General features: G+C 34.4%; 1 protein-coding gene and 1 non-coding gene across 2 annotated transcripts in view; one reads left to right on the forward strand and one right to left on the reverse strand.

Moving 5' to 3' along the window:
* The window catches only part of LOC115215145 (atrial natriuretic peptide receptor 3-like), a 536,057-nt gene that overhangs the window by 38,655 nt on the left and 472,402 nt on the right, over positions 1 to 25,000 (forward strand). The window lies entirely within an intron of this gene.
* On the reverse strand, positions 11,383 to 11,489 carry LOC115215263. The gene has a single exon (XR_003881964.1). It is a non-coding gene; the product is annotated as a U6 spliceosomal RNA (small nuclear RNA).

Below are 25,000 nucleotides of genomic sequence, written 5' to 3' on the forward strand. Positions count from 1 at the left end.
CTGAATCCGTGTCTCCAAGTCGTTCAGTGTGCGAGGTTTTTTGGATCCCCATACGTAAAAATCCCATGGAGTGAAATCTGGATATATGGACTCCTGCGATCATAGTCTTCAGGTTTTAGATCCTGCACGTAATGGGATTTCCACGGACATAAATTCTTCTTTATGGAACACAGTACGTATTGTGTGTTTTCTTAATTCACTTTCACGAGCTGCATTTTTGCTGACTTTTGCGGGCTGCAATTAAACATTTCCTCTACTCTTGCCACGTTCTCCGCTGATCGGGATGAGGTTCGATGGCCATTTCTTGCATCGTTCACAGTAGTTCTAAAACACATAAATACTACCGTTTATTAAAAAAACACGCAGTGAAAATATCGTATGCAACATCTTATAACATAGAGTACTACATACATAAATACGACAACCAGAAATTAAACACTAAAAACGTCTGCTGGTAGAGAACAAACAAATCAAAACTACACAGTATTTAACACCAATAACCAAAATAAACAACAGATAGACTGCAAATTTCAGATAGTGTAAAAGACGGCGACAATATAGTGGAAATATATCATCGAAAAAAATCCAACAAAAAGAGATTACCGATTAAACAAAGCCTCGGGTATTAGAAATCAAACGGAACATCATGAAAACAGAATCCAAAAGCCTCGAGATAAATATAAGAATTGAATAGGATTAACTGCACATGCCGTAGAAATCCGCATGTCTGCTCATGAACCAATGTGATAAAAAAAAACAACAACAAAGTATATGAATGCATAATCTACACATCTCAGCATAATTACGTGTACATAGGTGCCACTGAAAACCAATTCAAAGTTCGTTATCCAAACCACATCCCGTCATTCCGAAAAATAAATAGACGGCACACAACCACGCTGGCAGACTTCATATGGGGACTGAAAAAATCAAAAAGAGAATGGTCAAAAATAAAAACGCACATCCATGTACTTCACTATCTGGCAAATGTGACCTTTGCCTTGAGGAAGCACTGAGTATTTTACTGAGTAATAAAAATCTAGTGAATAAATATGATGAGAAAATTCCAAGATGTAACCACCGTACCAAATATGCATTTTCCAGATGGAACAGTGTATAAATTATAATTATTATTTTATCTCGCTAAACCCATTTTTACTGCCTTCGCATATGTATAGGAGTGTGTATTTATGATGGAGCGTTCAACGATATAACTATGTAGATATAACTATGCGCATGAAAATGAGTAGATACATGTATAAGCGTCTATGTATAGATGTGAATGTGTTTATTGATATGTAGGTGAGTATATGTATGCGTGAGTGCATCTGAATATATGTACATATATTTTTTATATATATGCATATATGTGTGTACGTGTCTGCGTGTGAGTGTATTTGTGTGCGTGTATGTGTGTATGTATGGAAACACTCAGTGATGTATGGTATATCGGTGTGTAAGTGATTGTATGAGCTAATGGATGAATGTATTTTGCGTAATAGTACAGTTTCACATGTGCAGAATAACATGTTGAAACTGAATTAAAATACAACGTGAATAAATAGACAATGAACCTGATAACACACTCATACCGAGCGAATTAAAACCGTCAGCATTTGTTAGTTTCTAAGAAGAAGCCATGGATGTTGTAGCATAGAAATCTAGATTTACTTACGGAGATAGCAACAGAGCATCGCAAGAGGGGTGCATATAGATCTTCTTATACAGGCAAATCCTTACATAATTTAATTTAAATTTAACTTTAAATCCTGTAAATACGAGGATCTGTATCTATCGAAACATTTGCGGTGATTAAAATGGTTCCTATTCCGTACTAACTCTTCCATTTAACTCTTTTACTTTTTACGTTATATTTTCACACACGTGGAATACCTAAGACTAGAATTGGTAGCATACCATAAGAATACTACCGGCTATTTGGGAATTCTAAGGGGGATCGAGCTCTATTTGTACTCACGTACGTTCTTAACAGAACACACCTCAACAACAACAACAATATATATATATATATGCGTATATATATATGTGTGTATATGTATGTGTATATGCATGTGTATGTGCATGTGTGTGTGTGTGTGTGCGCGTGTCTGTATGCATGCATGTATATTAATTTATGCATTCCTATTTCTATCAACCAATACCTATACTTTATTGAGACTGAAACGCTTTCACGCAACTCGAGTTTCGCACCACTGCGATCTTCGCATAAATACAATTGCGAGTTTATTTTTGTGAGTGTGTGTACGTCTGTATGTAGCATCTTTCACTTTGTACAATTTATTACACGTTCTTTATGTATTTTTTTTCTTCCTGAAACGTCAATTGCCTCATTAGTTTTCTATATGAAGTAATAGTAGATGTAGCATATAAATTGCATGGACCATAAAGTGTATAACAGCAGCTGTTAGCTGAAAATCTATTGTAGTGTTTGAGCTGGCGCGAATATATATATATATATATATATATATTTATATATATATATATTTATGCATGCATACATATATATATATATATATATATATATATTATATATATATATATGAATACATATATATGTGCGTGTGTGTTGTGGTATATATTTGTGTGTGTATGTGTGTGTGCGTGTGTGTTGTGCATACGTATATATGTTGGGTTGGTGCATAATTATTGCGGCTTTTTTTTTTCAACAAATTTTATTCAGCAAAAACAATAACAAAATGTAATTAATTTAAATGATTATTCCGGAGCATGTTCACAATCTTCTTTAATTACTGCTTCTCATTTGCATGGTAGACGGTCAGAATCTCATTTAAAGTTGATTTTGTTAAATATTGTTATAGTTTTTGTTGAATAAAATTTGTTGCAAAAAAAAAAAAAAAGCCGCAATAATTATGCACCAGCCCAAAATATATTTGTATGTACGTAAATATATGTTTGCATGTATGTATCTACCTATACACACACACACGCGCACACACACACACACACACACACACACACACACTTAAACACACAATAATGCATAACCTTAAATATATGTAGATATCATGATTCTTCACATTTTATGACATGGATATTATTAAAAGCTGATAATATCCCAAAATATATGTGTATTTGTACATGACCATTTCTATATATGCGCGTATGTGCCGTAAAGATGTGTGAATGCAGAAATATATTTTAAAGAGTGGAAAAAGACAGAGCAAAAGAGAAGAAATTAACTTTGTTGAATTTTTAAAATTAGACATTTAAAATATTGGTTTCAAATTTTGGTTCAATGCCAACGAATTTTCTGGAATGGGGAAGATTTTAGAACTCATTTCCGAAATGATGAAAGCCAAAGTTGACCTAGGCGTAATTTGATTTTGAAAATATTAAAACATGCAAATCTATACAATCTCTCAGGCACTCATGCGTGCACCTGCACTCACTTGTTCTTATGCACACTTGCAGTGATTCATGATTCCAGGCAGTTAGGCAGTTAGGTCTATGTATGCTTCGACCGAATATATAGATAATCATGCATGCATGTATGTATGTATGTATGCATTCATGCATGCATGCATGCATGCATGTATGTATGCATGTATGCATGCATGTATGTATGTATGTATGTATGTATGTATGTATGTATGTATGTATGTATGTATGTATGTGTTTATGTATGTTCCGCTCTCATTTTTTTCAAGTTTAGAATAAATTTTGACCGGCCACCTAATTGGTAGCAATGTTGTGGAGGAAAGTTTTAACCATCATCCTTTAACTCTTAAGAAGATTTTGTAGAGTTGTCGCAGATATCGTGATCAATTGTAGCATATAAATTAAGGATTTGCATTCTCTCCCCAAGGTCTCAAGTTGTCATACTTTTTCCCGAGCGGATTTGTATTTATCCTGTTGATCCAATAATAATAGATATAAAGGTGAAAATGTATTTTGGGTACTGGATTTGCAAGCTCCTTATCAATGATCCATAGACGTCACCTTTCTCTTATATTTTTCTAAACACTTTGGTGTTTAGGGGGCAGCTGATTTCCACTACAGACCATCTTTTCTTTGTGGTCCCACACAACGACATCTGGCCGGATTTGTTTTAACTTTGTGGCCATTTTAATTATTAATTTCCAACAATATTATTTTAACCCATCGGTCTCAATATGACCGACTTAGTTTGTTGGTATTTTCCTTTTTGTTATCCTTTCCCAGACCATTTTAATATATATGTATTTATGTATATAGAAAGTTAATGAGAGAGAGGGAGTGAAAGGGTGCGTGAGACAGACGACAGAGAGAGAGAGAAAGGGAAGGAAATTAAAAGGCTGGAAGGGTGATAAGTGAAACGATAAAATATATCCCTTACGCACGAATGAAGTAGTTATTCTATCATTATTTCGAGCTTTCCTGATAATTGTATATCTACACTGGGTTTCAATAACAATCAAATGATTTCAAGGTTTATCATTATTTCATTTTTTTATTGACGGTTTAAATACGGAGAAGCCGGAACTACCACCACGACATCATTATGTCTTTTTCTAAAATGTTAAGCCCACTGAAATAATTAAACCATGTAAAACCAAGGAGATATTCCAAAATTTCTGTTAAATAAATATTGAATGAGACATACAGTGAAGAGAGATTCTAATTTCCTCATTTTCCTTTATTATGTCGACGACTGTGTATATGTTTCAGTCTTATTAGAATTTTTCAGAAATGTACAACCTTCACAGTATTGACAGCGAGAAGGTAAGAATTGGAATAAAAACTTAGAATAATAAGCGATGAAAATCATCACTCAGTACTATTGATAGATCAGTCAGTATTATTGAGAGGTCCGTCAGTTATAATTAGCAGAATTTTCACGCTTAATTTTTCCCACTGTTGCATAGCATTCAATTTACACTTTACTAATACATTTAAAGGGAACGATGTAATCCACTAGCCCCCTTCTCCAAAATTTCAAGCCTTATACCAAAAATTGAGACCATTATTATTATTATTATTATTATTATTATTTATTATTATTATTATTATTATTATTATCATTATTATTATTATTATTATTATCATTATTATTATTATTTTATTAAATAATGAAAGCATGATGCGATTAGTAATAAACTGAGATTGACTCTGCTTATTGAATTTAGAGAACTGAACAATATTTCGACAGATTGTCTGTCTCTCTCGGGTTCAAAATGTAAAATGAAGAAACGCAGAAATACAGGAATTGTAATTGAAAATATGAACGGGAATATCTTGCGTTCTTTTGTAGACGAAATGATATCAGTTTCAAATTTTTCATAACTGGTTTCAAGGAAAAAGTAAGGAAAGAACGAATAAAGGAAATGGGAAAGAAAACATTTACTGAAACAGTTTTGGTTAATGTGATTAAATTTGCATATCCTTTTACTTATACCACCAGGGCGTGACTTTAGCAATTCACTAATTTATTTGTCCTCATACGTTTTGAGAACATAATATGCAGTTGAGTCAGGATATTTTGTGGGAATGTGCACTTTTATGTATTCTACAAAATTACAGCCGTTTGCTGTAAAATGTACTGCAAGATCCTTCGAAATACCACTATTGTGCTTGATGTTATACCTATGCCCGTTGAATATTTTATTTAATTGTTCTGTTGTGCAACCAGCATAAGTCAAGTTGTGCTTGTTGCATTCCGCTGTGTACTCCAAATAAGAATTTTTACACGTCCCACCTTTTGTATACATCATTACATTTCCGTTATGGTTTGTGATGGAATTCACTCGTCTATTTCGTTTTTGTATTTGGTTTCCTAGACACTTGATGTAAAATCGTGCGTTGAAACAAACTCTGTTGTGTTTGATAGGATCCTTACGCCAATAATAAGGGATCATTACACAAATGATTATAAAGAGTAATTACGCCAATAATAATAATAATAATAATAATAATAATAATAATAATAATAATAATATAATAATAATAATAATAATAATAATAATAACAACAACAATAATATAATAATAATAATAATAATAATAATAATAATAATAATAATAATGATAATAATAATAATAATAACAACACACGCATCAGCATGTCTGTTAGTATTTTTGCCATAATAACGCTCCCAGGACACGTGGCTTGTCTATTTTTATGACAGTTTAATTTTACCAGTATCACAAGAACTAACCGCACAGATAACAACACAACCAAACAAACAAAGCCCATACAAGTCAACATGTTAAAACCCCCACGCTGGCCAATACGATTGTGATCTTTTTACCCTTGTATATGCATAAGAACTAGTCACTGAAAACTCTCCAGAAAAGTTTTTATTTGATCAATCGGAAATACGAACCCATTTTAAATGTACAGAGAAGAACTGGACAATCTAATTTCGGAAATAGAGGGAAACAATTTTGCGATCAGAACAAAGAACACCTGTATTTTATGGTCACCCAAAGATATACATTACGGACATGCACTTGCATAGCGAGTGATTTGATCTGAGATCGTGTGCTGGAACGAAAACAATTGCAGCGTGGAAGTTGTTTATAAGCCATTTAAATGTTGAAGTGAATCTAACGGTTTTGTGTGTTTCTTAAGAAACACACAAAACCGTTAGATTCACTTCAACATTTAAATTTAATTTGTCAAAATATTTTTGTCGCTTTGAGACCGCGACCTGTTCACTGACAAAGCTTCGTGCTGCATCTGAGAAAGTAACAGTTAGTTCATGATATATATGAACATATGTATGTGTGTGTGCATGCATACATACGCACATACATACATACATACGCACATACATACATACATGCACACACGCATACATACGTACATATATATCATGAACTAACTGTTACTTTCTCAGATGCAGCACGAAGCTTTGTCAGTGAACAGGTCGCGGTCTCAAAGCGACGAAAATATTTTGACAAATTAAATTTAAATGTTGAAGTGAATCTAACGGTTTTGTGTGTTTCTTAAATGACTTAATGCAAGTGTTCAAAGATATACAAAAATTCGAAAATTTTCCAAACTTTTCTTCTAGTGCTTCCAATTTGCAGAAGGTATGAATGTTGCACAGCCAAAATTTCGGAATGGCTAGATGGCTTTCTACTTCTTGTAGCCAAAAATGATCAAATTCCTATATTCGTGATACTTTTGATGTTGTGACCAGCATTAATAATTCTTTAAAGCACCGAATTAGTCCGAAAACTGTGAATGTTGGCAACCATGGATGTTTCTTCAGTCTCCCCCAATAATAGGGTAGTGTATTCATGAATGCCCTTGAACAACATTCAAACAAATGTATTCTGTCTATTTTTCTTCATTTGCTTTCTTAAATTTGCGTTACAATGTATAAACATTTTTGCATCAGACAAGGGGTCACGCCAGTTTATATTTTGCACACGCGAAAGATAGACAGTATGTCCAAATATTGTTCAATTCGTTCAATTTTATAAACTCAGACAATATCATTTTATTACAAATCGAATCACTGTCTTATTGTTTACTTAATTTCAAGAAAAGTTACGTCAAACTTCATTAAGTATCATCATAATTATCCTCATCATCATCGTCGTTGTCGTCGTCGTCGTTGTCATTGTCAACATCATCTTCCTTAATATTATTATTATTATTATTATTATTATTATTATTATTATTATTATTATTGAGTGAGAAAACCGCGCATGCCAACAAAGTGACACTGGCGTGAAATATACGAAGCCCAGTATACACATCACGACTAGCCGCCTGAAATGGGTACACCAGACACATGCATCACAACCATATGTGCGTGATATGGTGACCTTATATGAAGATAAACAGCACATGACCTTGCAGGTGGAGCCCAGTTACTATTTTCCTCAAGTCGAATAGCTCATCCTTCTCAAATGGTCCCCGAATAAGGGTTGTTTAAGGATGTTGAACACAACACCTATGTTTCCTGAGGCGAATTATTCAAACCCCAAAGAATTCCTCTCAACACATGGGTATGATGCTCCCCAACTATTTCTGCTCGTGATCAGAGATACACATATTATCAGCCACTAAGGGATATACTCAACTGGTTAAGGTCAAACACCTGACAAACAAATCTGTGGTATCGAGCAGAATATTTTCTTCTTCTTCTTCTTCTTCTTCTTCTTCTTCTTCTTCTTCTTCTTCTTCTTCTTCTTCTTCTTCTTCTTCTTCTTCTTCTTCTTCTTCTTCTTCTTCTTCTTCTTCTTCTTCTATTATTATTATCATTATTATTATGAATATGCTTGTTTCGAAGGAGTGGACGCTTCATCGTGGCTCGAATATTTGCTTTAACATTTGTTGTTTTATTAGTTGGTATACCAAATTTAGTGTTAACTAAATAACCCAGGTCCCTGCAAGCAGGGCGAGCTGCTCAGGAGCGAATTTGCTCTTTAACTTTTTAAGGCCGGGTATAAATATCAAGTCTTTTAGTGCAGGATGATAATTAATCAGCTTATAACGCAAATGGAGCTTGCATACACCTGTCTCTTTCACAATTTAGCAGCGTTTCAATAAGCCACACCTGTCCTCTGCATAAGAAAGCATGATGTGTCAATAAGCCCCACCCGACCTTAAATGGTTAAGAGCGAATTTTGTGATTTGAAAATGCAAACTTTATATTTTAAGATAAAAATATCAATATGGTTCTCCTAATCGAAGGAAGCGATAGCTGTTCGAATGGCTGCTTTGACATCCGTATTGCAGAAGGTAAAGGCAGCGAGCTGGTAGAATCGTAAGGCAGCGAGGTGGCAGAATCGCTAGCACGCCGGGCGAAATGCTTAGCGGTATTTCGTCTGCCGTTACGTTCTGCGTTCAAATTCCGCCGAGGGCGACTTTGCCTTTCATCATTTTCGGGTCGATAAATTAAGTACCAGTTACGCACTGGGGTCGATATAATCGACTTAATCCGTTTGTCTGTCCTTGTTTTGGGCAATAAAGAAATAAGAAGGTAAAGTACATGGAAAGAAAGCTGCTTCATTGTGAAAAGCGCCATCCCTATAATGTTTGGACGGACTGCACACTTCTGTAAATGTTCATTGAAGCCGACAATGCTTCTGAGTAAACTATGTTTTGCGTGACTCCCACTAGTGTTAGTAGAATAAATATACATGAGACCCTTCTTTGGTGTGTTTTCATATATTGCAAGTAAGCAAAATCTTCTTTTGCCGGGAAAATTGGAAGAATGACACAATACGCATTCTCTCTTTATTTCTAACAAAACAGACCCCCGTTTCTTTAGAAATAACTGACCCCTAGCGAGAAGATCAGAATCAAATTGAAATTTGGATTGTACACTTCATGGGCAAGTTTTCGAGTTAAAAGACTTTATCCGCAATAATTTAAAGATATGTTACATATAATTTATTTCTTCAACATAATTCTCTGTTAGTAAATGTTTTCTCACAACAATTTAAAGATACGTCAGCAATAATTATTGAAGCAACATAATTTCCTGTTAGTGAATAATCTTCTCTTACACAAATGCCCAACAATTTTGATTTTGAAGTATTCAAAAAATTATTTGGACATTATAAAGAGAAACGAATGGTAGAATAGGAATATCCGTATTTTGAAACTGAAAAACCCTTTTAAAAAAATCGAAAAACAGTGGAGAGTCTTGGAATTACTGAGGTAGTGGTGGTGGAATATTTAAAAACATGTTTTATTAGATAATCATATTAATTCCATTATGCAGGAGATTTTGAGAAAGATCCTGAGAAAATTCTTAAAAATATAAAAAAAGATATGAGGAGTTTTATTACGTGGTTCAATCAGAACTCCACCAACCTATTTATTATTTCGTAATTTCTGTTTGTGATGAGCGTATTTAAAGGCCTGATCATCGATATAAACTTAAAAGGAAGGTGACATGTCGGAGGTGACATTTGCGCCCCTCCTCCCCCCCAATTGTCTTCGGGTTCCTATGTTTTCGATATAGGAGATTAGGATTTTGCTCCAAAAGACACGCTTTCAAAATTTTAATTTTCCCCTCACTATCCTAATTTTTAAATTTTAAACTCTTTTCGAAATTATTTTTTGTAATTCATGTAGAAAAATACAGAGACTGCGAACCTTTAAGAAATTGTTTTTAAAATTTCTTAAGGAAACACTCAAATCCCCTCCCCCAACCACCAACCATCACCTCCCCATATTAAAAAAGCTAAAATCTCCGAATGTTTTACTTTTAGCGTTTTTGAAAGTGGGAAGTTTTTTTCAGAAATAATGACGTTTAGCTGTTGTTTCTAGCATGTCAGGTTTTCTGGTGGTGGTCTGATGTTTTTGACGTCTGCTATTTCATTAGAATTTTATGCATACGTGAAACATCAGACGAAAGTGAAACATTCAAAGTTTTCAGCTTTTTGAAAGCGGGTGGTGATAGTTTGGAGGAAGGGGCATTGAATGTTTCTTCAAGAAAAATTGATATAAAAAAAAAATTCCCAAAATGGTAAACTCTGCATTTGTCTACGTGGATTAAAACAAAATTCAAAAAAGGTAAAAATTAAGAAACTGCAGTGGGAAGGGGGAAAATAAAATTTTTTAAAACTTGATTTTTGGGAAAAATCCTATTTTCCTACATCGAAAACATAGAAATCCGAAGATATTTTGGGAAAAAAAGCAGAGGTGGGTGGTCCGGAAAATGTGCCAATAATTGCGCCTGAAAAAGTAAGGAGTTTGTTCATTTTCCCGTAACAAATAGCGTTTAGTGCATCATAAATGCACTCGTAAGACTTTGTAAATTGTTGTATTTTTTGACACCAAAAACACAAAAATTGGTGACGTAGATTACAAACAAATAAGAACATACGCACCACACACAGACACACAGACACACAGATACACACACACACACACACACACACACATACAAACTATTTTATAGATATATTTCTGTTTTCAGTCTCCACGATCCGGTTATACATGTTTCTAGATCTCTAAATTTATGCAATTTTTTCTGCTGATCTTTGACATTAATATCTAGTCAATTATAATTTTCTGGATGTATGTTTAAATCTCTTTTCTGCTAGTATTTCATATTGCTACAACATTTCCAGCGCAATACTGACACGATCCCCTAACCTGCCAGGTCTCTAGATTTATCTTGTATTTGGTATGACTGCGCAGCCAGAGACAAGGTAATTATATTTAGTCACAATCTTCAATATTCTGCAGTCATTTAAAGTATTCCGCTTGTTAACATGCAATTCGTAGATTGTAATGTTTTTTACCCTAAAGTGCTATACTCTTTTACTCTTTTACTCTTTTACTTGTTTCAGTCATTTGACTGCGGCCATGCTGGAGCACCGCCTTTAATCGAGCAACTCGACCCCAGGACTTATTCTTTTGTAAGCCCAGTACTTATTCTATCGGTCGAAAAATATGGAACGCTTCACGAATTTGCGTGTCATCCTTGCGCAGGGGCCATGCTAATCTTCTCTGTATCGTTCCAATTTTAGAATATGTACCGCCGTAGCTTGTACGCTATGAACTTTTTAAAATTTTCAACATTGATTCCTTCGCTTTTTAATCGGTGTCGTGGTTCATTTTGCTTGTTTTTCTTATCATGTTTCTATAATATTGTTTTTACCAGGTATTAGCCATACAAGAGTACAAAAGCTCTACCTGCTTTCACTTTAGCATGGCATTCCTAAGCTCTAGTTTAACTCAGTTTATGTGTCTTATCACGATTTTTGTGACTTCAAATTCTCTTTAACAATTGTTGGTTCACATGAAAATAAAAAGCAAAGTTTTTTGTTTTTTTTCTTTTCGTTTGTGTTTCGAGGCTGTCTAGATAAATTTTCAGTCCTATTGTGAATGTTTTATGATAGTTATCTGTTTGAGTAATGCGGCTCACATCCTGTATTCCTGTAAATCTAATCATTCTACGTCAGACTTTGATTTATTTCCTTTTGGCTTATTATAAATTCATTATTTTTCATGTGTTTTGTATTATTTCACAAATTTGTTTATTATCCAGGTGAGTATGTTATAGAACACATCCAGAGAGACTGCTAATGATCTGTGTCGTCGAGACATGTAATTATTCAGAGAAAGTGACAGAAAGAATACAGCGACATTATTGTGGGGAGTGAAATGTCCAATGCTTCGGGCAGATTCCTTCTTCAGGGTAAACAGGACAAGAGAGAATTAAAAGAAAGACACAAGATTATACATCTTCTAAGTATGAGAATCTGTCTGTAACTGATGACGAACGCAAAACAACGTGAACGTGCTTGTCTAAAAAGGAGACCGTATGCGAGAGAAACTGGGTGAGAGTGGGAGAAAAATAGAGAATTGAGAAGATGAAGAATAGTGCGTGGGAAGAGGTAGAAGGGGATATTTCAAGTGAGAGAGAATGTGAAGGATAAAAGTGGGATGAACGAACTAAGGGAAGTGTAGGATAAGAACGTTAATTTAAACTCAGATGTTAAATGTATGGATGCAGGAGCTAAAGAAATAGGAACTAGATATGTGCATTATAGTATCGAGATGATAAAGCTACAATAGAAAATATGAGCAGGTTGGGGCAAAACATCAAATCATTTTATAACACATTTATATAACACTAGCAGTATCGCCCGGCGTTGCTCGGGTTTGTAAGGGAAATAACTATATAAGCATTTTTAGTGAGTTATAGCAAAAAAATAGCAAAAAATGCATTAAAAATGGAATAAAAAATGATGGTAATTTTGGTGTCTTCAAGCCATGAAGTCGTTGTTCTAAAAGAACGCTGGTCTCCTTGACAATGCTTTACGACGTTGATTTCCTTACACTCCCTTCCCCACAGCTTCACGAGGGAGGGAAGGGGGAGAAGCAAACAGGTGCAGGTGTGCCCATGGACGCCAACTCCGCCGCCATCGACACACGAATAATTATGCATTAAAATGGAATGAAAAATGATGTTAAATTATTTTTAAAATCGTACACTCATCGTAGACGCGCGCTAATACGCAGACGAGCTCGATATGAATCACGACTATAAGATACCCGAATTTGGTTAAACTGCACCGCAAAATGTGGGAGTAGTTAGGAATCTAAATCGAAGGGGACAGACACTCACACAACTACAGATTTATATATATAGACTAGCAGTATCGCCCGGCGTTGCTCGGGTTTGTAAGGGAAATAACTATATAAGCATTTTTAGAGAGTTAATTCCCTTATAGATGCCAATTCGGGCTTTCTTAGCCATTTCTGTTTTGGTGTCTTCAAGCCATGAAGTCGTTGTTCTAAAAGAACGCTGGTCTCCTTGACAACGCTTTACGACGTTGATTTCCTTACACTCCCTTCCCCACAGCTTCACAAGGGAGGGAAGAAGGGGGAGAAGCAAACAGGTGCAGGTGTGACCATGGACGCCAACTCCGCCGCCATCGACACACGAAAAATTATGCATTAAAATGGAATAAAAAATGATGTTAAATTATTTTTAAAATCGTAGACTCATCGTAGACGCGCGCTAATACACAGACGGGCTCGATATGAATCACGACTATAAGATACCCGAATTTGGTTAAACTGCACCGCAAAATGTGGGAGTAGTTAGGAATCTAAATCGAAGGGGACAGACACTCACACAACTACAGTTTTATATATATAGATATCTGTATAGAAGGGAGAACAAATATACACCAGTAAAGCAGGTAACAAAGAAAATCCGGAGGGCGGAAGTTCATAGTAATTCAGTGTAAAGTTCAGCGCAGACGATACGCATTGGACCGAGGTTGAAGACAATTCGAGATTTCCTTAGAATTAGATTGGTAACAAAGTCCGTGAGACCACTGGTGAACATGATGGATGTTCAGAAAAAAGTTGTACATTACAGCTGTTTTCTTTTTCTTTTTTTTTATAAGCACACATTAGAGGCATTTTAACTACATGTAAAAAAAAACACCTCTGGGTAGATTGGTGTAATTTACTGATAGAGAGCGAGAGAAAGAGAGAAAGAGAGGGAGAGAGAGATTGTGTGTGTGTTTAATTGCTTGGTTAAAAGCAAACCATGGCAGAACAAGGAACACTCAGTTCGTTATAGTGGACTTTTTTTTCTATCTTTGTCGAGTGGACTGTTAAATAAGGTTTAACAGTAATAATTTTACTATAGTTTTTATGGAAATTGTCAACAGAGATTTAGATAATAATAATAAAGCAAGTCTGAAAAATCTAGATGCTCAATAATGATTCAATCCGGGTCAACCGAAAAGACCCTGAATGTTGCTTCGAAGTGACGACGGTCATTCAAATTGATATCTAGTATTTGCAAATCTCTTTATCTTAGATGCACTAAATAAGAATGTTCCTTTAACTCACTTTGACATATGTAGAGTCGAATCCTTAGCCATCTTTAGAGGTGTTAAAAAGAACAGCCCTATTAGACTAAAGAAGACCGAAACCACATCTTTTTCCTCTCTAGAGCTCAAGGTTATCATGGAAACCTATCTAGTGTTGACTTCTTAGATGTTTAGGCACAGGTTCATACAGGTCCTACTGAAACCAAACAAGAGGCTATTGTACGTAGGCAAGTCAAAACTTATCCGTACGTTTACCATAACATATCTTTATTATTGTCACACTGCCTTCTGCGCATGAATGCTTATAGCTGGCACTATTGTGGTCCCATGATCGAAATTAGAGCCTGATCATGCCATTTTTCTTCCTGGCTTTACAGTGTAAGCATGGTCGCTCCACTTACAATGTACGCCAAAGAAGAAGAAAGAGCAGTGATCCGATTTCTCTGATAGGAAAGTTAGTCATGATTCTGTCAATCAAATCATCCACGATGAGCTCGGCTTCCATAAAGTCTGTGTAAGATGGGTGCCAAGAGAGCTTACTGCAGAGCACAAGCACAAACGTCTTGAGGTCTGCCAACGTTTACTCGATCGCTACAACAATGGGGGCGACGAATTTTTGGGCAAAATTGTCACAGGAGATGAAACATTGGTTCATCATTATGAGGCAGAATACAAAATACAGAGTATGGAGTGGAAACATCCTGGCCTTCCAGCGACGAAGATATCCAAGACTTAGTCTTCTGCGGGAAAGGTGATGCTAACCCTTTTTGGGACTCAAAAGGGCTTATACTGGAAGACTACCTGGAAAAGGGGTGTACAATCAACAGTGCAAAATACAGTGCTTTGCTGGCCAACAAACTGTAGCCAGAAATTTGCATCAAACGCCGAAGCCTATTGTCGAAGTAAGTTTTGTTGTTGCATGACAATGCACGCCAACACGTTGCCGCCCAAGCCGTTGAAACTATTAACCAATTGGGTTTTGAAGTGATGGAACACCCCGCTCACAGATCTCGCCCCATCCGACTATCATATCTTTGAACCACTCAAAGACGCTTTACGAGGTCGTCGATTTCCTACGGATGAAGATGTGAGGGAATCGGTGCATAATTGGTTGCATGACCAACCAGAAGCCTTCTTCTTGGAGGAAATACGCAAGCTAGAGAGGCGCCAGGCCAAGTGAATCGAAAAGGAAGGCTACTATATAGAAAAATGACGTATTTGTTTATCACCTGCTTTTGTGCAAATACATTGAATAAAACCAGAGTGAGCGTATTTTTTTACTCTCTCTCGTACTTCGACACAGCTTCCCGCCAACCACATATAGCGTTTCAAAAACAAAAGTGTCGATGAGAGAATCTCAAACCTATCTTCCAATAAAGACGTCTACCATGCAGTGGATCCTCCTATAACGAGTTTAAATATCTTATTACCTAAATATCTGGCCCTTGGACTCTTAAGAGAAGCAAATGGTCCCCCCGTTTTCTTATTTAACACAAAAATCTGCAAGGTTAAGTAGAGCCTTTCTTAGGTTAGGGGATAAACATTTTTCCGCAGGTCCTTGTTCAGCTGCGCATTTATAATAAAACAAGAATTAGCTAATATCCCCTTATATTCGTTCAACAACTTACACTTTGATTCAGCAGAAAATGCAGGATTAAAAGATTGAAGCGAAAGGTTGTTGTTCCAACGATGTGGTGGTAATCAATTTATAGAACATACAACGACGAAAGGCAAAATTTATCACGGCAGGATTGGAATTCGGGTCAGAGAAAAGAAATAGATATTGCACAAGTTATATGCGACGTTCTACGCACAATTCGGCATTCATTTCCTTTTACTTTATCCAAATTTAAGACTATAGCTATAACACGGCACCATGTTCCGAATTTTCAAGTATCATCTTACAGGTGGGAACGACCATAATTTTGTTGACATTGTAACAGTTGGGGTAGATGAAAATATTTATCTATAAATTTTTGTGCAGAACTAGTATACTTAATTCATATTTCATATAGAAGATAAAATTCACTAATGAGTCATCCAGCGGAATTCGTTGGAAAAGTTTTCGTGATTATGGAATTAATTCTTTCATGGAATTAATTATGCACTTTATGTGCATGTAGATAATATAAACCCAAACACAAGCATTCTTTCACACACATATGTACACTGACAAATACTATAGTACAAAAATGATTGTAGGCAAAATCTATATATGTAAATGCATGTGTATATATATGTATATATATATATTATATATATATATATATATATATATATATATATATATATATATGTCTATCTATCTATCTATCTATCTATATATATATACAGACATACAAACCTATACATAATCATATGTGTTTATATATAGATACATATATAAACACGTATATATACACATATATATATATATATATATATGTATATATATATATATATATATATATATATTATATATATATAGGTATGTATGTATATACATATATATATATATATATCTATATAAGTATGTATATATATAATATATATATATATATATGTATATATATATATATGCCTGCTGTGCGTATGTGGAAGTGTGTGTGTGTGTACATGTGTACACATAGAAAGTTTCATGCTTGTGCGCCATGCCAACATAAATACATAATTGTAAGTAATTAAATATATCTCTACATCTCTCTCTCTCTCTCTCTCTCTCTCTCTCTCTCTCTCTGTGTGTTTATACATATTTTGTATGCATTTACACACACATACACACACACATAATTTTAAGAGTATTCCTACACGCGTGCTCGTGTCAGCTAATTAGATCCCCTGTCAGCAGAATTACAGTTTCAATACAACCATTTTTAATAGTATTTTTACAAATTGCTATTCAATAATAATCCAGGCACAATTAACACAATTTTTGCATAGTTCTCCATCTCTATCCGTTGTATGACGCTTCTGCCAATATCATCGTATCCATAGTCACAATTATCATAATACACTTTGCTCATTCTAATCACCTGTTGAGCGTCATTGTATTTTTTATTGAAAGAAAAATATTCTTAGTCCCGATGTTAGTGTGAATCTATAGGCTCGCGTCTACGTCCGCCTCTGCATGCATATATGTTCTATTGGAACTTCTATATCGCTATCATCACGGTTTACTAACCATCAATCAGTGATACTTTCTATCCACTTCACATACGCAACATCTGCGCGCGCACACGCACGCACACACACACACACACACACACACGCACACACAATTATATGTATGTATGTTGTATATATATATATATTACGCTTTACACTTATACTTGTTTCAGTCATTTGACTGCGGCTATGCTGGAGCACCGCCTTTAGTCGAACAAATCGACCCTAGGACTTATTCTTTTTAAGCCTAGTACTTATTCTATCGGTCGTCTCTTTTGCCGAACCGCTAAGTTACGGGGACGTAAACATACCAGCATCGGTTGTCAAGCGATGTTGGGGAGACAAACACAGACACACAAACATACGCACATATATATATATAATATATATTATATATATATATATATATATATATACATATATATAATATATATTATATATATATATATATATATATATATATACAACGGGCTTATTTCAGTTCCCATCTACCAAATCCACTCACAAGGCTTTGGTCGGCCTGAGGCTATAGTAGAAGACACTAACCCAAGGTGCCACGCAGTGGGACTGAACCCGAAACCATGTGGTTGGTAGATATAGATATAGTTATAGATAGACATATGGATAGAGATACATACATATTAACAAATGCACAGACCTGTTTTCCTTCGTTATCTTCATAATATTCAAATACTATTTCAACGTTCTGTACTTTATTTTCATTTTTTCTTCGCTGATATAATAACAGTATGAGAAGGAATAGGTAGCTTCTTTGGCTACTTCAAAGATCATTAAAAATGGTAGGAGGATGATAGGACATTATTGTCAGGAAGATGTACTCCTTCGAATGCTGGCATCAATGATGAATGTATTCAAGAATCATGTATGGGTGTGAAAACCACGGACGTATTAAGTTTGCTAGTGTTTCGCATATAAGATCAGGAAATGAAGGAATATCCGTCACTGTGTAACACGACTTTTGTCTTTTGGTAGCTACTGTTATTTCCTATTTGCTTTCCCCTAGAAAATATGAAAAATGCTTCATATTTCTTTCAATGTTGCTGTTGGTATACTTGTTCAGACCCGACAAAAATCCCTCTCATCATATGGCTATGATGCTTCCCCACTACTCCAAATCCTGATCAGAGACGCACATATTGTCAGCTACTAAGGGACATGTTCAGTTGGTTAAAGTGAAGCAACTGACGAGCAAATCTGTGAATATTTGCTATAACGATTTTGTTGCTTCTGAAATGTAATGGAAAATAGGTCAGTGTCGAACCATTGATGTGTAGGTAACAAGAGCAAATTTGACGGGAATAGTAGTAATTTCCTTCGATTTCTAAATAGAACCAACAAGGAAATAATACTTCCTAAGCAAAGACAATGTATATATATATATATATATATATATAATATATATATATATATATATATATATATATATATATATATATATATATATGTATATATATATATATATATTATATATATATATATATATATATATATATATATATATATATATGTATATATATGAATATATATATATATATATATATATATATATATGTATATATATATATATAATATATATATATATATATATATATATATATATATATATATATATATATATATATATATATAGGGAGAGTTTACGAAAAAAACAAAAGACGAAGACAGGTGGTGTACAAAACAAACAGATGTGTTAGTATAACGCTCAGGAATAGAGAATGTCTTATATATAATAATAATATAATAATAATAATAATAATAATAATAATAATAATATGAGGGAATATTATATACATATATAAAATATATATATATATATATGTATATATATATATATATTATATATATATATATAATATATATATATATATATATATATATATATATATAAATATATATATAATATGTATATATATATATGAAAATCTTGTAACGCAGTCTTATTTTTCTATTCAATGTTTTTTATGTGCAAAATTCTTATGGAATATGTATTTATGATAAATTCCCAAACATTGAAAGATGTTACACGGATAAAATACACATACATAAAAAAACGTCAGAATGTTTGTCAGCAATGTTTTGGTGTTAATATAATTATCATTTTCCATGTTAAGAATTTTGTGTATTGGAAGATTACAAGCTACATTTGGTTCGATCAGTGTCATGTCATATTTTTATATGTTTCGTTGTTGTGAAGGTGTATGCCCTAGTAGTTAACGTGTGACGCTCATGATCGTATGATTGTAGTTTCGATTACCTGTACGAGTATTACCTTGTATTCTTCAGCTAAGCACTTCATTCCACGTTGTTCCAGTCCACGCTGTTGTAACCGAGTAATAGCTAGGAAGTTAGCCCTACAAAGGACTGGTGACCAGTTCAGTGTTATAAGTCATAGGGCTCATGATAGACCTTAGTGTAAGTTGTTGCTGTTTGGTTCCAGGTAAGCTCAGGCCGAGCTGGTATTTAGGTTATGTCAATTCATCTTTTTTCTTCGCTGTATATTTATCACAAACATTCCCACTCGAATACTACATTATAGAAGGTAGATTATAGAAGGTAGACCTACCTTTTAAAAATGACAGGGTATGGTTTCATATAGAACTGGTAGTTTTTTTTTTTTTTTCAAGCAGGTCGATCTACTACGTAAAGATTTTCCGATGGTCAATGGCTTCAATCGAACTAAAAACGCTTAATCTGTTAAACAATTTCCAAACGATTTTTAACAGTAATGACGGTTTGTGAATGTCGGTGTTTCTTATTTGAACAACCAACAACTAATATATTTATTTTCTTCGATTTTCCAGGGATTTTTGTATAAATTCTATAAAATTATTTCATTACTATTACACATTTCCTGTCTTGCATCGTGTTTAACCGTTCCTGAGCTTATGTACACATTGCAGAGTATAAAAAATTAAATTTATTAACCTGTTAATCTAGATGTAAACATTAATCGTTCGAATTCATTCCACGACCAATACATATGTAGAAATAAGATTTTTGATAGCAGTAGGATTTGTCGAATGTAGTTTAAATAAAAATTTTGTAAATATTCTCTTTGGATGCGTTATTAACAAACCTGACCAACAGAATCATTTCATGTATAATTATTTAGGAGTATGTGCAGCACTCATAGATTTATTGTAGAGTCTTGTAGTTGGGGTTGGGGGAAGAGAGAGAAAGCTGGCATATGAGTTAACCTCATATGTGACACCTGACCCTGCGCTTGTAACAGGGAACTTTGATGAGGACGCCAGAGGGTCAATTAAAGGTGTTACAAAAAATATTCTCTGACCACTGCTCAGAGGGTTTCTTTCTACTACAACTCATTAAATACCTGTTATTTGCCTAAAGTAATTACGACTACAACGACATGATAATGTAAGAGCCTCATTTAATCTACTTGAAGTAACAATGTGAATTCCTTCAACCTATACGCTATCGTCTTCGAAAGTGTCCTAATGGAAACGCACTCTTGGGTTTTCTAACACATAGGAGATAGACGGAATACCTTTGACTATAGGTTTCATCAATTAGGGACGACCTAGAGATAAACAACAACTCTTACAAGTGAGGAGCGTGTATATGGTCACCATTTGTTAGAAATAGCGACCCAGTGATCTTACAATTACACCCTACTCTCTTGAAAACAAGAAAGCCATATTAGACGAAAAATGCCCGAGAGAATGATGGTGTGGTCGCTCTCACGATCTTGTGATCGTGGTTTCGATTCCCAGACTTGGGTTGCCTTGTGGTCTTAAGCAAAACACTTCATTTCACGTTGCTTTAGTCCACTACGTTGTAAATGGGCAGCCTTGCGCATTGACTGGCGTCCCATTCCGCAGAATTTTAGCCTGCCGCTTAGTCAGTAAGGTTGGTATTGTTTCAAGGCTGCCACACTGCAAGGAAGCGCATTGTTACAGCGGTGTATACCCACATCCTATAGTCTCGTCGTTACAGTACTACAGTAAATAACTAAATCATCATAGTCGTCGTCGTCATCATGTCTATCTATATACCCCAATTTCTTCTTCCTTAGCCTTATTTCTTCCATTCCTCTACTCTCCGCCCCCACCTCTCTCTCTCTCTCCGCACATCTGTATCATCAACAGTAGTGATATGAAATACACAGGTGCCTGTCATTTTTCTCTTAATATACACAAGAAACGAAATAACTCAACCACTAATCTCAATAGTCTATGCCGCCAGAGATCTTTTTAATTATTACCTACAACACATGAATTAGATAATGTATTGATACGTAAGGTCCGTATTAACATTGTTTCTGTAATGATTAAGAGGCAATTTAATACGATCAAACAATGTATATATGGCTATATTAAATAAGTCGACAACGTATGTATCGTTTACATAATACATTTTTATAAAAATGAACAAAAGCAGGACCTGTTGTTTACCGCATCCTTCATAAGTAATAAGTACTTGTATGATACTGTCTCTTCCTCCCTCTTTCCCACTCTCTATTTGTAGACCGAATATAGTAAACCTGATGAGCTGGCAATGACTGGTAAAACTAGTTTATTTACTGTGTGCATTTGGGCAGTAAGTTTATTGGGATGATTATTAAATATCTTTATATATATTTACATACATACACTGACACACAGGCAGTCAAACATGCATTTTCACACACACACAAGTACATTGATGTAATATAAATGCGTTATTTTTTTCGAATTTGGTGATTCTTTTCCACACTACTTTCAGTTTCTCTCCTGTATAAATGTTCGTCTTGTTGAACGCACGCAAGAGAGCAGCCCTGCTATGTATCAGTAGATTCAAGTAAAATAAACGCTACTACAGTTATTGAATATCGTTTTCTAACTTTCGCATATCCAACGTTGTTGTATAGCTGTTTCCATGTATCATCTACAGTTATGCAAATGCGGATACCTATTCTTCCATGTTACTAAAACAATTTTTCTCAAGTCAGACTTTAGCAAACGCCAGACCATATTTCTTCATAAATCATTTGACAACCATCATAGCAAGCAACGATCACATAAATGTCCTTTCTGAGCATCACCTTGGACAAGTGTTTTTTGCTATAGCCTCAGGATGAACTGTACCTTGTGAGAGAATTTGGGAGAGAGCCATTTCTTGGGGGATCGTGTCGGATACATGCATACATACATACATACATACAAAAGTCCATACATACATACGTACACACATACATACATACATACATGTACAAACATATATACATACATGTACATAGTTGTATATATATATATATATATATATATATATATATATATATACACACACACTCATATGTATGTATATAGATAGCGAGGGTAGAATTTACGTTTGAGATGAATGCGTATATGTCTTTGGGTCTGTATTCGCCTCCCTACAACTGCTTGACAACCGGTGTTAGTTTATATATATATATATATATATATATATATATATATAATATATATATATATATATATATATATACATATGTACGTGTATAGATAGCGAGGGTATAATTTACGTTTGAGATGAATGTGTATATGTCTTTGTGTCTGTATTCGTCTCCCTACAACTGCTTGACAACCGGTCTTAGTTTACGTCATCCTAACGTAGCGGTTCGGCAAAAAAGACCGATAGAATAAATTTAAGAAAAAGTAAGTAATGTTTGGCTAATACACTTCAAGACGGTGCTCCAATATGACTGCAGTCCATTGACTAAAAAATATTAGAGATAAAAAAATAATACTGAAGTTCAAACAGGCATTATAATTGGATGAAATCAGTCTATTAGTCTTCACATTTACTTGGCATATCAGAACTACGCTTAATCACCTCTCTTCTTGTTCAAAGGCTTTTTACTGTCAAAATATCGAAGCATCATTTAAAAGTATAAATTTCATTTCATATTTCTTGTTTATTTTGTATGTTTTCACTCCATTATGTCCAACTTACTTAGCAGTGTCTTACTAAACACTTCTTACCTCTAGTTCGCAATACTTCAAATACCCACGAATGTAAAGATGTTAGCAATTTTAACTGTATTAAGAAAAGAGTGATAAAATAATTCATCCTAATCATGAAACGTCTTTCGTAAGTAAGAATTTAAATAAATATCTCTTTACGCCGTTTTATTCGAGATATATATTTTTGAAATACAATCAAATAAGGTAATTGTATTTTAATCATATTTAAACTTCAAATAGTAAATACTTCATAGAGACAAGAGATAAATGAAATAAAGATTACTTGCAATTTCAAATGTCAGCATTCCTTGATGAACTCACATAAATACACACATTAAGCACACATACACACATAGATATACATATATACATACACAGCACACACACATATACATACACATATATGTGTGTGTATTTATATATATAATATATATATATATATATATATATATATATATATATATATATATATGTATATATATATATATATATATATATATATGTATATAATATATAATATATATAATATATATATATATATATATTTACAATTGCAGCGTGGAAGGTGTTTATAAGCCATTTAAGAAACACACAAAAGCCGTTCGATTCACTTCAACATTTAAGTTTAATTTGTCAAAATATTTTCGTCGCTAAAATCCGCGACCTGTTCACTGACAAAAATCCGTGCTGCATCTGAGAAAGTAACAGTTAGTTCGTCATATATATGTACGTATGTATGTGTGTATGTATGTATACATGTGTGTATGTATGTACGTACGTACGTATGTACGTATGCATGCACGTACATACGCCTGTGTATGCATGTATGTATGTATGTATGTATGTATGTATGTATGTATGTATATATGTATGTGTGTGTATATGCACGCACATACACACTATAAACATAAAGCTATAAACTTGTAGCGATGGATAGATGTAGAGTGACCACTCATCACAATAATATCAAATTTCAACTTCCCACGGCCGAAGCCTGGAAGTGATTTACGACCCTTACTCCCAAAACTATACCCTAAAACCTATTATCAGATATTTATCTCTATATCACAGAACTTTTGTTTTACTATTGTGCGTATGTATGTATGTATGTGCGTATGTATGTATACGCGCACGTATGCATGTGCTCATGTATGTGTGTGTGTACATGTACGTGCGTATGTACGTGTGTATGCCCATACGTAGGTATGTATGTATGTTTGTACTCATGTGCTACGTATGTATGTGAGTGTCTAGGAGAATGGGCAGACGTGTCTGTGAGAGTGTGTACATGTGTATCTGTATGTGAACGTATGTCCGTGTACTGGCATGTGTCCGTCCAAGTTACGTACATGACTGTTACTTTGTTGAAGGTTGTATACATATTCACATATATGTTTGTATAGACGCACACACATATATATATATGTGTGGGTGTGTGTTTGTTCCTCTCATCACCGTCTAACTGTGAATGGATACAACGCCTAAGTGCAACTGTACGTATCAAACAACGTACGCTCATACTGTTATATATAACTGCACATACGCATTGCAACTTGTATGTAAGGACTACAAGTAAACGAGAGAGAGAGAGATAGG

The sequence above is a fragment of the Octopus sinensis genome, linkage group LG8 (assembly GCF_006345805.1).
Source record: "Octopus sinensis linkage group LG8, ASM634580v1, whole genome shotgun sequence".
Lineage (NCBI taxonomy): Eukaryota > Metazoa > Mollusca > Cephalopoda > Octopoda > Octopodidae > Octopus > Octopus sinensis.